Genomic DNA, 13,704 nt, shown 5'->3' with positions numbered 1-13,704 from the left:
TCAACTCTTGAAAAACGACACCAAAAATCACTTCAATCATGGGCAACCTATAAAAGGATATTTATAATGAAATATCCTAGCGTTTCTAAAACCCTAATGGATTGGGCTAGCCCATTAATTCTAATTTAATTAGAATATTAAGTGGGCTTATTCTAGTCCAACTAGAAATATAATTAAATGGCCTAAATCCTTTTATAGGTTTAAATAAAATATTTTGGCCCAAATCTAATTCAAGCCCAAATATAATATTTAATATTTAGCCCAAATCTAATTTGGTCCAAATATAATATTTAATATTTGGCCCAAATCTAATTTAGTCCAAATATAATATTTATTTTAACATTTGGCCCAAATCCAATTTAGTCCAAATATAATATTTAATTTAATATTTGGCCCAAATCTAATTTAGTCCAAATATTAACTTAAGTCCAAAAATATTTTATTTCCTATTTGACACCCCAACAAATAGAAAATTATTAAATTAGAAACTCCTTCCTAATTTAATCAATTGCCATTTTTAGGAAACTCTTTCCATTATGACGACTCCTCGTCATATCGACGTCATTACGTCTATTTGTTCTTTTTCCGTGAGAACCTACGACGGCAAAACTTCTTGCCGAAGTGTCCTACTTAACCATACGTCCACTCTCATAGTTTAAGCCAGGGACCGTGCCTATTGCGTATGACTCATTAGGCTTCCGAATATGTTGGCAATGTGTCGGTACAAACACATAAGACAAGATTGGCCTCTAGCAAGGCATCATGCCTAACCAATTATTCAGAAGGATTCATAATCTGCAAATAACCTTTCACGAGCATGGTTACCGTGTAATTCGATCCTCTCGTCAATGTATCTTATGTGATCTCAAGTATGGCGATATGTTGCTTGATAACGATCACATGAGTTTTCTTCGGTCTTTCAGATATCTTCACTTAATAGAAAGTGAATCAATAACTCCTTATTGATCTCTTTCACCATGGCCATGGATTTAAAGTGAATATCCACCGAAGGCGCCTTAGATACATCATCCTCTATCAAGGGATAGACGAGTCCTATCTTGGCTATGCACCCATCTCCATAAGCCTCATGATATACCCAACGATCGCCCACGTGTAGCCTTTGTCTAGGCCCATCGAAACGATGTCAAAGCATACCGGTCTTCTTATGAGATGACCGTGACAACCTCAAGTCCAAGGATTAGTTACATCCATCTCGTATGAGAATACCATCAACATATAACCAAAATGGATTCTCATGGCGAGTCATGTCCAGTGACATGTTCTCCAACATTAGTCACCTATGTACTTGTCTAGGCATCCCCATGCCTATGGGTGTGAGACCCCCATTGCTATCACATAGCAAAAACATAGCACATACAAGTCTTACCGCAATTGTCAATGTCCATTCTTGACATTGCTACGACTTGGGACGTTTAATGATGTCTAGAAACTGTGATGCATCATCTCACATCTTTATAGATTATTCACAGTATACATCATATGGACTTCTATCTAGTTTCATTCGGTTATTACAATAATAACAAGAAACTAATAGAATGACTTCTTGTGAATTTGAATAACTCCTTATTCAAATAATAACATGATTATAATTGTCAGTGTACAACATGCCCAATCTGATTGGGTCTAGAGCACCTACACTAACAAGTGAACTGCAGGTGACAGTCAGATGCTGAAGATGTGGAGCAGCACCTAGGAAATTTGGTCAGGTGAGATCGAGAATCTCTTGTAAGGGATAGGGCATCTAGAGTAGTCTTAAGGAAGAATCGCAGAACGCGGTAATGATCCGATAGATTTTTGCCGAGTAGGAAGCCTGGTAAGGATAGTGGCTGCAAGCGTGGCGAGGTAGTCATGCCGGGTTTGATATTAGAGGTGTGACAGGAAGGCTGAAAGTCACATTACGGGGTGTGAAACAGATCAGAGTGGGACCTGAGCCATGCTGTTGGAAACTATTGTTGGGACAGTGTAAGGGAGCAGCACGGTAGTAATGATTGGGTGTTGACTCTCTGAAGTGATTGATGCTAAAAAAAATGCAAAATTTGTTATATTTTTATTACCTCCTAATCCATTTGATCGACTTAAAATCTTCAGAATTGCTTGTTGTAGCCCAAAAGAAGGAAAAGAGATGAAATAATGATTTAACTCTCCAAAGGCATGATTGAAAGAGGAAGAAAAAGCCAAGAAATGAAGGTGTTCTGATAAAAGTCAAAGCCATTTGAATGAGTCTTCAGAAGATATTCAAATATGGAGCAAATAAGAAGGAAGCTGCTCAATCATTCGAATAGATCATTCGAACATTTGAATATGCAAAATATCAAGTATGTATTCGGATAAGCTTGGCCTAATTCGAATAAGAAGTAACAAAAATCAAGGACTCCAGGTAAAATCGTGCATATCTGAATGAAGGCCAAGTCATTCGAATGAGCTGAGAATGAGAAGAAATTCGGATAAACACATCGTATGGAAGCAATGAAGATATATCCGAATGAAGACCAAGTCATTCGAATGTAATTGAAGAAGAAAGAAAATCTATTCGAATAAAGGCTGAGTAATTCGAATAAGAAGCAACTCAAGGAACTCCAGATTCGAATACTTCCCAAGTCATCTGAATGCTATGAAGAAGTCAAGAGGAAAATTAGAAATTCATTCAAATGAAAGTATTGTTGCATTCGACTGACTGAGAAAATCGCCGTGTAAGGAACAGTAAAGTGTGAAATTCATTCGAATGAGATTAAAACTCATTCGAATGACTCGAGCAGCCAAAAGAAACTTAGCATGCATTCGAATATCTCTGCTAGCATATTCGAATGAGCATCCGAACAAAAATCTGACATGCGCAAATAAACACGGTGGCTCTGAGATAAATTCAACCAACTTTTTGAACAACTTTTCATCAAGTGGTCCCCACTTCCATGTGCCGTAAGCTTAAAAAGGAACCAACATTCTTTGGAATCAGAGGTTGGAGAGAACAGAGGATACTTATAAAAAAACACAAAAAGATGAAGATCATGGTTAGGCACTCTTCAAAGACAAATCATGAACTTTGCCTGTAAATCAAGTGAAAATTTTGCCTAAGCGTGGGAGAGATTCAAAGATCTTCTCTACACTTGTCTGCACCATGCCTTTGAGCAATGGCGAGTGGTTAGTTTCTTTTATGACTCACTCACGCCCCAATTAAAAATGTTAGTTTCTACAATGTGCAATGGAGAATTCTATGAGAAAACTCCAGAAGAAGCTTTTCACTTCTTTGACACATTGGCTGAAAATACAAGAAATTGGGAAGTTGGCCCAACATCTTCATTTGATCTAAGGGAAAATCCACAACCAAGAGGTAGATACCAGTTGAGTGAGAATGATGATCTAAATGCAAGACTAACTACCTTAACAAAAAAGGTTGAAAACATGGAACCTAAAAAGGTACAATCTGTTAAACAAGTGGAAGTGAAATGTGCTATGTGTGAAGCAATAGATCATTTGACTGAAGAATTCCCTACTCTACCTGCTTTCAAGGAGGTATTGTTTGGGCAGACTAATAATAATAATTCACACAATTTTGAGGGAAGATAGAATCAAAATCAAAGTGGAACCTATTACGGGAACAATAAAAACTACATTTCATACCATCCCAATAATAGGAATCACCCCAATTTTTCATGGAGACATGATTCTGGAAATCATTCTCAAAACTCCTTCCCTGCACATCAACAATCCTTCCAACAAAATCAAGGTTCTTCATCCAATACTTACCAACCTCCTCATAGGAGATCTTTGGAAGACACCTTGCATCAGTTCATTTAAAATCAAACAGCCATCAACAATCAGGTTGCCCAGCTTACAAAGAATCAAGAGCAAACAAATAGAGCCGTGGAGGATATGAGAAGCCAGATAACAAAGTTGACCCAAACACTAAGTGTGAGAGAACCTGGAAGATTCCCTTCTCAAACCAACCCTAACCCAGTTAGGCAAACAAATCAGGTGGAATCTTCTAGTGGTGAAAGTAATGCACATGAACAAGTCCAATCTGTGACTATCCTAAGAAGTGGAAAGGTAATTGAAAAACTAGATGATCTTAGGATAAGCTAAACTGTTGATGAGGAACAGAAAGCAGAAGGACATGAGCCAACCTTAGAAAAAAATGAAAACAATGAAACAGAAAAAAACAAGCAAAAACAAAAAGAAGATGGAAAAGGTAAGAATATTGAAAGAGAAAGTCAATATCATCCTAAACCTCATTTTCCTCAAAGACTGAGTGTTACAAAAAAGGAACAACAAAATGCTGATATATATGAGGTGTTTATACAAGTAAGGATCAATATTCCACTCTTGGATGCGATCAAACAAACACCCTCATATGCGAAATTCCTAAAAGATCTTTGCACTGTAAAGAGAAAAGTGAATGTGCATGGAAAAACATTTCTGACTGAGCAAGTGAGTTCCATTTTGCCATTTAAGACTCCTCCCAAATACAAGGACCCAGGCTGTCCGACCATCTCATGCATAATAGGAAGCCAGAAGGTTGATCAGGCGCTCTTAGATTTAGGAGCAAGTGTCAACCTATTGCCTTATAGTGTCTATCAACAGTTGGGTTTGGGAGAACTTAAGCCTACCAGAGTCACTCTGCAACTGGCAGATAGATCAGTTAAAGTTCCTAGGGGTATTGTGGAAGATGTCTTAGTTTAGGTGGATAAATTCTACTTCCCAGTAGACTTCATAGTTCTAGACACTCAACCCCATCATGGTTCACAACCACCTGTTCCTGTCATCTTGGGGAGACCATTCCTAGCAACTTCCAATGTAAACATTAACTGTAGGAATGGAGTTTTGAAACTGTCGTTTGGAAATATGACTGTGGAGATGAATATTTTTAGAATTTCCAAACAACAGAACACTGAAAGTGAGATAGAAGAGGTAGATTTGATTCAAACTCTGTCTGAAGAGTATTTTGAGAAAGAATTTGTCACTCAAACTGTGAAAGGAGATAATCACTTGGAGGATAGTAGAAAGGAAAGTGAGATGCCTATGACTCAATGGATTCCTAAGCTAGAGCTTGTAGAACCTTTGTATAAACCATCAACCTCTGTGAGTCATCCACCCATTCCTGAAAAGAAGCCACTGCCGAATGAGTTGAAGTAGGCTTTTCTAGGAGGAGAGACATACCCAATAGTCATTTCTTCCAGCCTAAGTACCCAACAAGAAGTGCAGTTGATAGAAGTATTGAGAGCACATAAGAAGGCTTTAGGATGGACCATATCAGACTTGCATGGAATTAGCCCTCTAATTTGCACCCATAGGATCTTCTTAGAAGAAAATTCAAAACCAGTGAGGCAGATGCAGAGAAGGCTAAATCCCAATATGAAAGAAGTGGTTTGGAAAGAAGTGCTCAAATTACTGGATGCAGGTATTATTTATCCAATATCTGATTCAAAATGGGTTAGTCCAACTCAGGTCGTTCCTAAACAATCTGGAGTTATTGTGGTGAAAAATGAAAAGAATGAGTTAGTCCCGATCCGCCTCCAAACAGATTGGCGTGTGTGCATAGACTATAGAAAACTCAACTCCATGACTAGGAAGGACCATTTTCCTCTCTCGTTTCTAGATCAAACACTTGAAAGGATAGCAGGTCAAGCATTTTACTATTTTTTGGATGGATATTCAGGATATAATCAGATTGATGTAGCACTGGAAGATCAAGAGAAAACAACCTTCACGTGCTCTTTTGGGACATTTGCATATAAACGTATGCCATTTGGGTTGTGTAATGCTCCTGCCACCTTTCAAAGGTGTATGATGAGTATCTTTAGTGAAATGGCTGAACATATTGTGGAGGTCTTTATGGATGACTTCTCTGTCTATGAAAGTAGTTTTGATTTGTGTTTAAAGAATATGGAGAAAGTTTTGATTCGTTGTGAGGAGACTCATCTTGTGCTCAATTGGGAAAAATGCCACTTCATGGTTAACCAAGGCATTGTCTTAGGACACATAGTCTTATCTAGGGGTCTAAAAGTAGACAAAGCCAAAGTTGAAGCCATTCAGAAGCTTCCAGCCCCTACAAATGTCAAGGACATTAGATCTTTTCTTGGTCATGCTGGCTTTTACAGGAGATTTATTGCCTCATTTAGCATAATAGCAAGACCTTTGTGTTGTCTGTTATCTCAGGACATTCCATTCGAGTGGACTCCAAATTGTCAAAGTGCCTTTGAGAAGCTGAATCATGCACTTATCACTGCACCCATCATACAACCTCCTGACTGGACTTTACCTTTTGAACTAATATGTGATGCAAGTGATTATGCCATAGGGGCTGTGTTGGGACAGAGCAAAGAGAAGAAGCCCCCTGTCATTTACTATGCTAGCGGAACCTTAAATAAAGCCCAGAGAAATTACACTACCATGGAAAAACAATTGTTGGCTGTGGTATTTGCATTGGATAAGTTTAGGTCGTACCTGATAGGATCAAAGGTGATTGTGTACACAGATCACACTGCTTTGAAATACCTGCTCACCAAGCAAAACACCAAACCACGTCTCATTAGGTGGATTCTGCTCCTCCAAGAGTTTCACATAGAAATTAAGGATAAAAAGGGAGTAGAAAATGTTGTAGCTGACCATCTATCTAGAATCCCAGGTCAAGATCTTATTGAGGGTTCCATTCCTGATAATTTTCTTGATGAACATCTTCTTCATGTGAGTGCATTGACTTTTGCCCCTTGGTATGCTGACATAGCCAATTATTTAGCTGTAGGTACAGTTCCCAGTAATTGGACTAAGCTGGATAGACAAAAGTTTTTCAGGAAGGTCAGAACATTTTTCTGGGATGAACCATATCTGTTTAAATATTATGCTAATCAGATCGTGCGAAGGTGCATTCCAGAACATGAGCAACATAGTGTTATGAACTTCTGTCACACCCTTGCTTGTGGAGGTCATTTCTCTACCCGGAAAACCATAGCAAAAATCCTACAAAGTGGATTTTACTAGCCTACTATGTTTAGGGATGTACACCAATTTTGCTTGACATGTGATAGATGCCAGAGGTTAAGAAGTCTGACAAAAAAGAGTATGATGCCTTTGCAGTCCATTCCGGTTCTTGAAATTTTTGATTGTTGGGGAATAGATTTTATGGGCCCTTTTGTTAACTCACTTGGACATGAATACATCCTGCTTGCTGTAGACTATGTCTCCAAGTGGGTTGAGGCAATCCCAACAAGGACAAATGATCACAAGATAGTAGTAAAAAGTTTCAAGGAAAACATTTTCAGTAGGTTTGGAATGCCTCGTGCCATTATCAGTGATGGAGGTTCTCATTTCTGTAACAAGCCAGTGGCAGAATTAATGAAAAAGTATGGGGTAGTTCATAAAGTCTCAACGCCATACCACCCTCAGACAAATGGCCAGGCATAATTGACAAATAGGGAGATCAAGCGCATTTTAGAAAAAACTGTCAATTCCAACCGAAAGGATTGGTCTTTGAGGTTAATTGATGCTCTTTGGGCCTAGGATTGCACATAAAACCATATTGGGCATGTCTCCCTATCGACTGGTTTATGGAAAATCATGTCATCTGCCAGTAGAGGTTGAGCACAAAGCTTACTAGGCCATCAGGAAGATGAATGAATGTTTAGAGGAGGTGGGACTTAACAGAAAGTTGCAACTGAATGAGCTTGAAGAACTTAGAAATGAGGCATTTGAGAATGCCAAGTTTTCTAAGATGCACATGAAGAAATTGCATGACCAGCACATTAACAGGAAGAATTTTTGTATAGGTCAACATGTGCTACTCTACGATACAAGGCTCCATCTATTTCCTGGAAAACTCAAGTCAAGGTGGACTGGGCCCTTCAAAATTCGTTCCATCTCAGCTCATGGTGTATTTGATATTGAAAATCTTCAATCTGGTCAGGTTCTCAAAGTAAATGGACAATGTTTGAAACCCTACTATGAATCTTTGAATGAACAGGAACAGAATATGGATCTTACAGATCCACCCATTGGGTAGTGGTTAGTTAAAAAAAATAAATAAATAAAATAAAAAAAGAGAGAGGAATTTAGTGTTTTGCTTTCATGAACTGTTTTCACTCTTTATTTTGATTTAAGTATTTAAGCAAGCTCACGGATCCACACATGCAATGAAGGCTACCAGCAATATCCAAGTAAGCAACTGGATCTTTGTGTTCAATTTTGAAGATCTCTAGGTATTTCTTACATCCTCTTTCTTAAGAATTGTTCAAAACAAGTTGGGGGGTAAAGGTATGCTTGAACTGTTGTGATGATCCTTGCAGATTTAATGACATTCTATGTGGGTTTGAATTTTGTGTTTAGGTATTTGGAAGTGTGTAAAAATATATATATATATATTTCTTTTGCTGTTATTCGAATTCTGTATCCAGATGAGCTTAGTCATTCGAATGTGTTGTAAACCATTCGAATGACCTGTGAGCTGTTAAAGAAGAAAGCAAGAAAGCATTTGAATAAGTCTCCGTTGTATTCGAATATGTCCAAAATTCATTCGAATGAAAGTACTGTTGCATTCGAATAGCTGGCCAAATTCCTTCGCAAATGAAATTACTGTTTAAAATTCATTCGAATGAATTTCTCCATACCCAAATTTCATTCGAATGAATCTGCTATTTCTTTAAAAATTGAAGCCAACATTCAAATACTCTCAAGTTCATCCGAATCCATTCCTAACATCCGAATACGGCGTTAATTGTTTAATTTACCTAAAAAATAAATAAATAATTTTTTAAAAAAAAATAAATAAAAAATAAATAAAATAAATAAATAATGTTCAAAGTTATTCGAATGAAGCTTTTTGCATTCGAATGATCGTTCTATTCAATGCCCTTTTTGGTGAGCGTTCTGCCAGATTCATTCGAATGACCCTCATAGTCATTCGAATGATCGAGAAATCCATTCGAATGAAAGTACTGTTGCATTCGAATGAGTAGCTCAAATCCTTCGATAAGTTAAGTTACTATTTAAAATTCATTCGAATGAATTTTTCCACATTCGAATGAGGCATCTGGCCATTTAAAAGCTTTTAGCGAACATTCGTATTCTCTCTCTCTCATTCGAATCCCCTACTACCCATTATTCTAAGACCCGAGCTATCATTCGAATCGCCCAGCTTCCATTCAAATCTGCCTCTATCATTCGTATAACCCCAGAATCATTCGAATGATGCTCCTGTTAACCTCATAACCATCTCTGAAATTCGAATTGATGCCCCCCTTTTAAAGATCGAAACCCCTCCTCAATCGGTACGATCATTCATTCATCCACCTGAACCCTTCCTATATATCTTGTTGCCCTATTCTACTCACCCTCATTCATCATTCATTGCATCCATCCGAAGATCAAGCCGATTTCGTATAAGGAAGAACAGTCCGCTAGCATTCGAATAGGGGGTTGCTGCATTCGAATATCTTGGGAAGAGAACAACCGAGAGGTAAGGGTTGTTCCCATTGCTTAAATTTGAATTCTATTGATTGGATGAAGGAGTTGTTGTGAAGAGGGAGTGTAGGAGATCAGTGTGAGGAAAAGAGGATTGGTTGGCAAATTGAAAGAAGAAGAAAAGAGAGGAACCACATTGTGCCTACCAACTGTTCGAAAAAATCTCAAAACCAACTCCCTAGACCAAACAACCCTTAATTTGACATGTCTCCAAAGAAAAAATGCCCTAAGGCCGTAGGAGAAAGCTCTAGGGCCTCAAAGAGGCAGAAAGGAAAAGAACCCGTTGCCACCCCAACCATTGATTTGAACCCTCCATATTCCAATATCAGGTTTAATAGCCCCACGGCTGAAAAGAATTATAGTGAGGGGTATGCTAAGAGGCCAGTGCTTTGTGAGAGGGGAATTATGCTTGAATGATTTGAAGAGCCCCCGTGTGATTTGTTGTCATTGATTACTGCCAAAGGATGGCAAACTTGGGTTAGGTTTCAACACAAGGCCATAATTCTCTTAGTCAAAGAGTTTTTCTCAAACATAACCAGTGACAGAGATGACTCGGGAAATAGGTGCCTAATTACTGAAGTAAGAAAGGTGAAAATAGAGTTGAAGCCCTCTGATATTGCTGAAACCTTCCAAATCCCAAGAGAGGCATCACCAAGGGACCTTGAGGAGGCAAGTGTGGACTTAGGAAAAGAAAACCTGGCTAGGTTGTTGACAGAGGCAGATGATGCTGTTTGGTTAAGTCCTACCCTCCCAAAGAAGAATTTGTCCTCTAAATGCCTCATCTTACATAGACTTCTTTGTTCTCACTTCATGCCCCATGCATTCACTGGCAATGTTTTGGTTAAGCAAGCCATATTCATGGGAAAGATAATCCTGGGAGTACACATAGACTTGGCCAAGCACATTTTTGATACCATAGACCTAGTGGCCAAGCATGCACATGGGGGTGGAGGACTACCCTTTGGGGGGTTGATTACCTATTTTGTACTGAGGCACGGGGTAAAAGAGAAGGCAACTTTTAAAGTCATCAAGCCAATGGATAGGATCAGCCCATCATCTACACGAAGAAGTAGTGGGCAGTTGAAGAGGCTTGAAGTAACAACACCCGAGAAAGGAGAGGCATCAGGCAGGCAGATTGAAACACAAGAAGGACCATCTCACGAACCGCCACTGCATGAGGATCAGGCAGAGAGACAAGAGGAAGATCATACTCTTAGAGGCTTATATGAGTTAGTCAAGGAGATACAAGAAAGGCAAGTGAGACATGAAGCCCTAGTGGAGCAATCACTAAAGAAGATCCAAGAGAGACAGGAGGTCATTTATGAGGATCTACATTGGAGGCAGAGAGTCATCTATTCAGGAATAATGACCATGAATGAACGTTACACTGCGATGGACAAGAGAGTAGGTCAGCTTTTGAGCACATCTATAGAGGAGCTTCCACAGAAGTCTTCAAAGGATAAGTTGGCCGATGCTGAGACTTGCATACAGAGGACCATTAACATGTGGCGAGATGAAGAGGGTGCACCTTCTACATCAGGGGCACATCCGCAGCCTGAGCATGCAGCACCTTCTCACCCTACCATTCCATCTTCTTCCTTTATTCCTTTTGCTAATCCCTTATCAAAGACTCCTTCTGGAAACTCCACTAAGGAGAACTCCACTTCTGATGATGCCACTGATGGCACTGAGTAGTCATAGGATTTGATGCTTCATACTTAACTTCTGTACCTATGAACTACAAAGATGAATCACATCTTCATTTTTCAATAAAAATGACTTTTCTTACTCTATGCTTCAGATTATTGTGCTTGATGCTTTAGATTCACAACTGGTTATTTGCATGATAATCTTTTATTTGAAAACAGAACTGTATGAGATTTAGAACCAGGACCAGGACTACTTAGGGTGCTTTATTTTTGTTCATTTGTTTGGATGGCATATAAAACATGGTGAAATGATCAGCAAATTGCCCAAATTCTCAAATTAAGTGGAGATTTGTTACCAAAGTAAGTGTTAGAGCTTCATAACATTTTATTCTGAGTGAAATAACACCTATTCATGTAATAAAATATTTTTTTGATTCTCTTGTCTTTCAATAGCTTCAAAACAACATTTTTCCTTGAGTGTCTTTAATGATCGCGACTAATTTTAACTGACTCTAAGCTTGAAACCAGTTGAATGACTAGCATTGTTTTATGGAACATCATAGAGGGATCATTCTCCTATCACTTGAGCCAATCAACCTATTGCTTTTTGATCAATCTCCATTTATAGCCCATTGAAACTCTTCATGATCGGTTGCATCATTCCCTCTGCCCAAGTCATAGCCATGAGATTTGTTTTCTCATCCATTGATTAGGTCCTGGGAATTAATCTGTAGGGCTCAGTATCCAAAAAAAAAAAAAAAAATCGTCTGGGAATCTGACGTTAAAAGACCACTTTACCATTTAAGATAAATGGTTATCTCCAGGTCTGGGACATTAAAAACACCCCTGTAGCCATTGAGGGTGAAGCAATGGAAGCTTGCTCATTATCAGTTGGAATAGCAGTTAGATTCAGGTTCGGATACGACCAACTGAATTTAGATGCCCTGATATGATTTTAGCTATTGATGTATGAATGCATCACATGTGCATTTTATTTTTCTGTTTCAAAAAAAAAAAAAAAACTTCAATTTTTAGCCAGTGAAAAATTCTCGAGACCTAAAAATTCTTTTGATTTCCATCATCCCCTTTGCTATACCACATCACCATTTGGCCCTATTTCTTCCCAGAAAGATCCCTCTTGGTTCTATCAATCATGCAATTTCAGGACATAATTTCAAGAGTAAGGAGACTTAGTTAATTTTAAATGTTATTCATTGAGATGCTATTCTAATCATGAAGCTATGTCAGGTCCTTTCCTTCCTTAATAACATTCTTGATGATTGATGATACCTTTTTGAACTTGAATTACATCCACTCCAAATTGAGGTTCATCCTTTGAGAGCAACTTTGAGTGATCATTTTATTGAAGAGAAACATATCCAGTGAGGTTTGCAATCAAAGCTTCGAGAATTGAATGTAAAATGCTGATTGATTTAACTTAATATGCCCTGGACAAAAGTTCAAATAATAAACATTTCTTTGATTGTCCGAAGTCCCTATGCTACTGACCATACATTTTTGCTTCACACACGATCAACGAGTTTGTGAATGATAAGGTATTCATGCATTTAATTTGATTGCTAAGGGACTAACAATGTTTAAGTTGGGGGGTGTGATTGATGCTAAAAAAAATGCAAAATTTGTTATATTTTTATTACCTCCTAATCCATTTGATCGACTTAAAATCTTCAGAATTGCTTGTTGCAGCCCAAAAGAAGGAAAAGAGATGAAAGAATGATTTAACTCTCGAAAGGCATGATTGAAAGAGGAAGAAAAAACCAAGAAATGAAGGTGTTCTGATAAAAGTCAAAGCTATTCGAATGAGTCTTCAAAAGATATTCAAATATGGAGCAAATCAGATGGAAGCTGCTCAATCATTCGAATAGATCATTCGAACATTCGAATATACAAAATATTGGGTATGTATTCGGATAAGCTTGGCCTAATTCGAATAAGAAGTAACAAAAATCAAGGACTCCAAGTAAAATCGTGCATATCCAAATGAAGGCCAAGTCATTCGAATGAGTCGAGAATGAGAAGAAATTCGGATAAACACATCGTATGGAAGCAATGAAGATATATCCGAATGAAGACCAAGTCATTCGAATGTAATTGAAGAAGAAAGAAAATCTATTCGAATGAAGGCTGAGTAATTCGAATAAGAAGCAACTCAAGGAACTTCAGATTCGAATACTTCCCAAGTCATCCGAATGCTATGAAGAAGTCAAGAGGAAAATTAGAAATTCATTCGAATGAAAGTACTGTTGCATTCGAATGACTGAGAAAATCGCCGTGTAAGGAACAATAAAGTGTGAAATTCATTCGAATGAGATTAAAACTCATTCGAATGACTCGAGCAACCAAAAGAAACTCAGCACGCATTCAAATATCTCTGCTAGCATATTCGAATGAGCATCCGAACAAAAATCTGACATGCGCAAATAAACACGGTGGCTCTGAGGTAAATTCAACCAACTTTTTGAATAACTTTTCATCAAGTGGTCCCCACATCCATGCGCCATAAGCTTAAAAAGGAACCAACATTCTTTGGAATCAGAGGTTAGAGAGAACAGAGGATACTCAT

Source organism: Diospyros lotus, chromosome 14, assembly GCF_014633365.1.
Source record: "Diospyros lotus cultivar Yz01 chromosome 14, ASM1463336v1, whole genome shotgun sequence".
Taxonomy (NCBI): Eukaryota; Viridiplantae; Streptophyta; class Magnoliopsida; order Ericales; family Ebenaceae; genus Diospyros; species Diospyros lotus.
Note: the sequence above shows the minus strand (reverse complement) of the source record.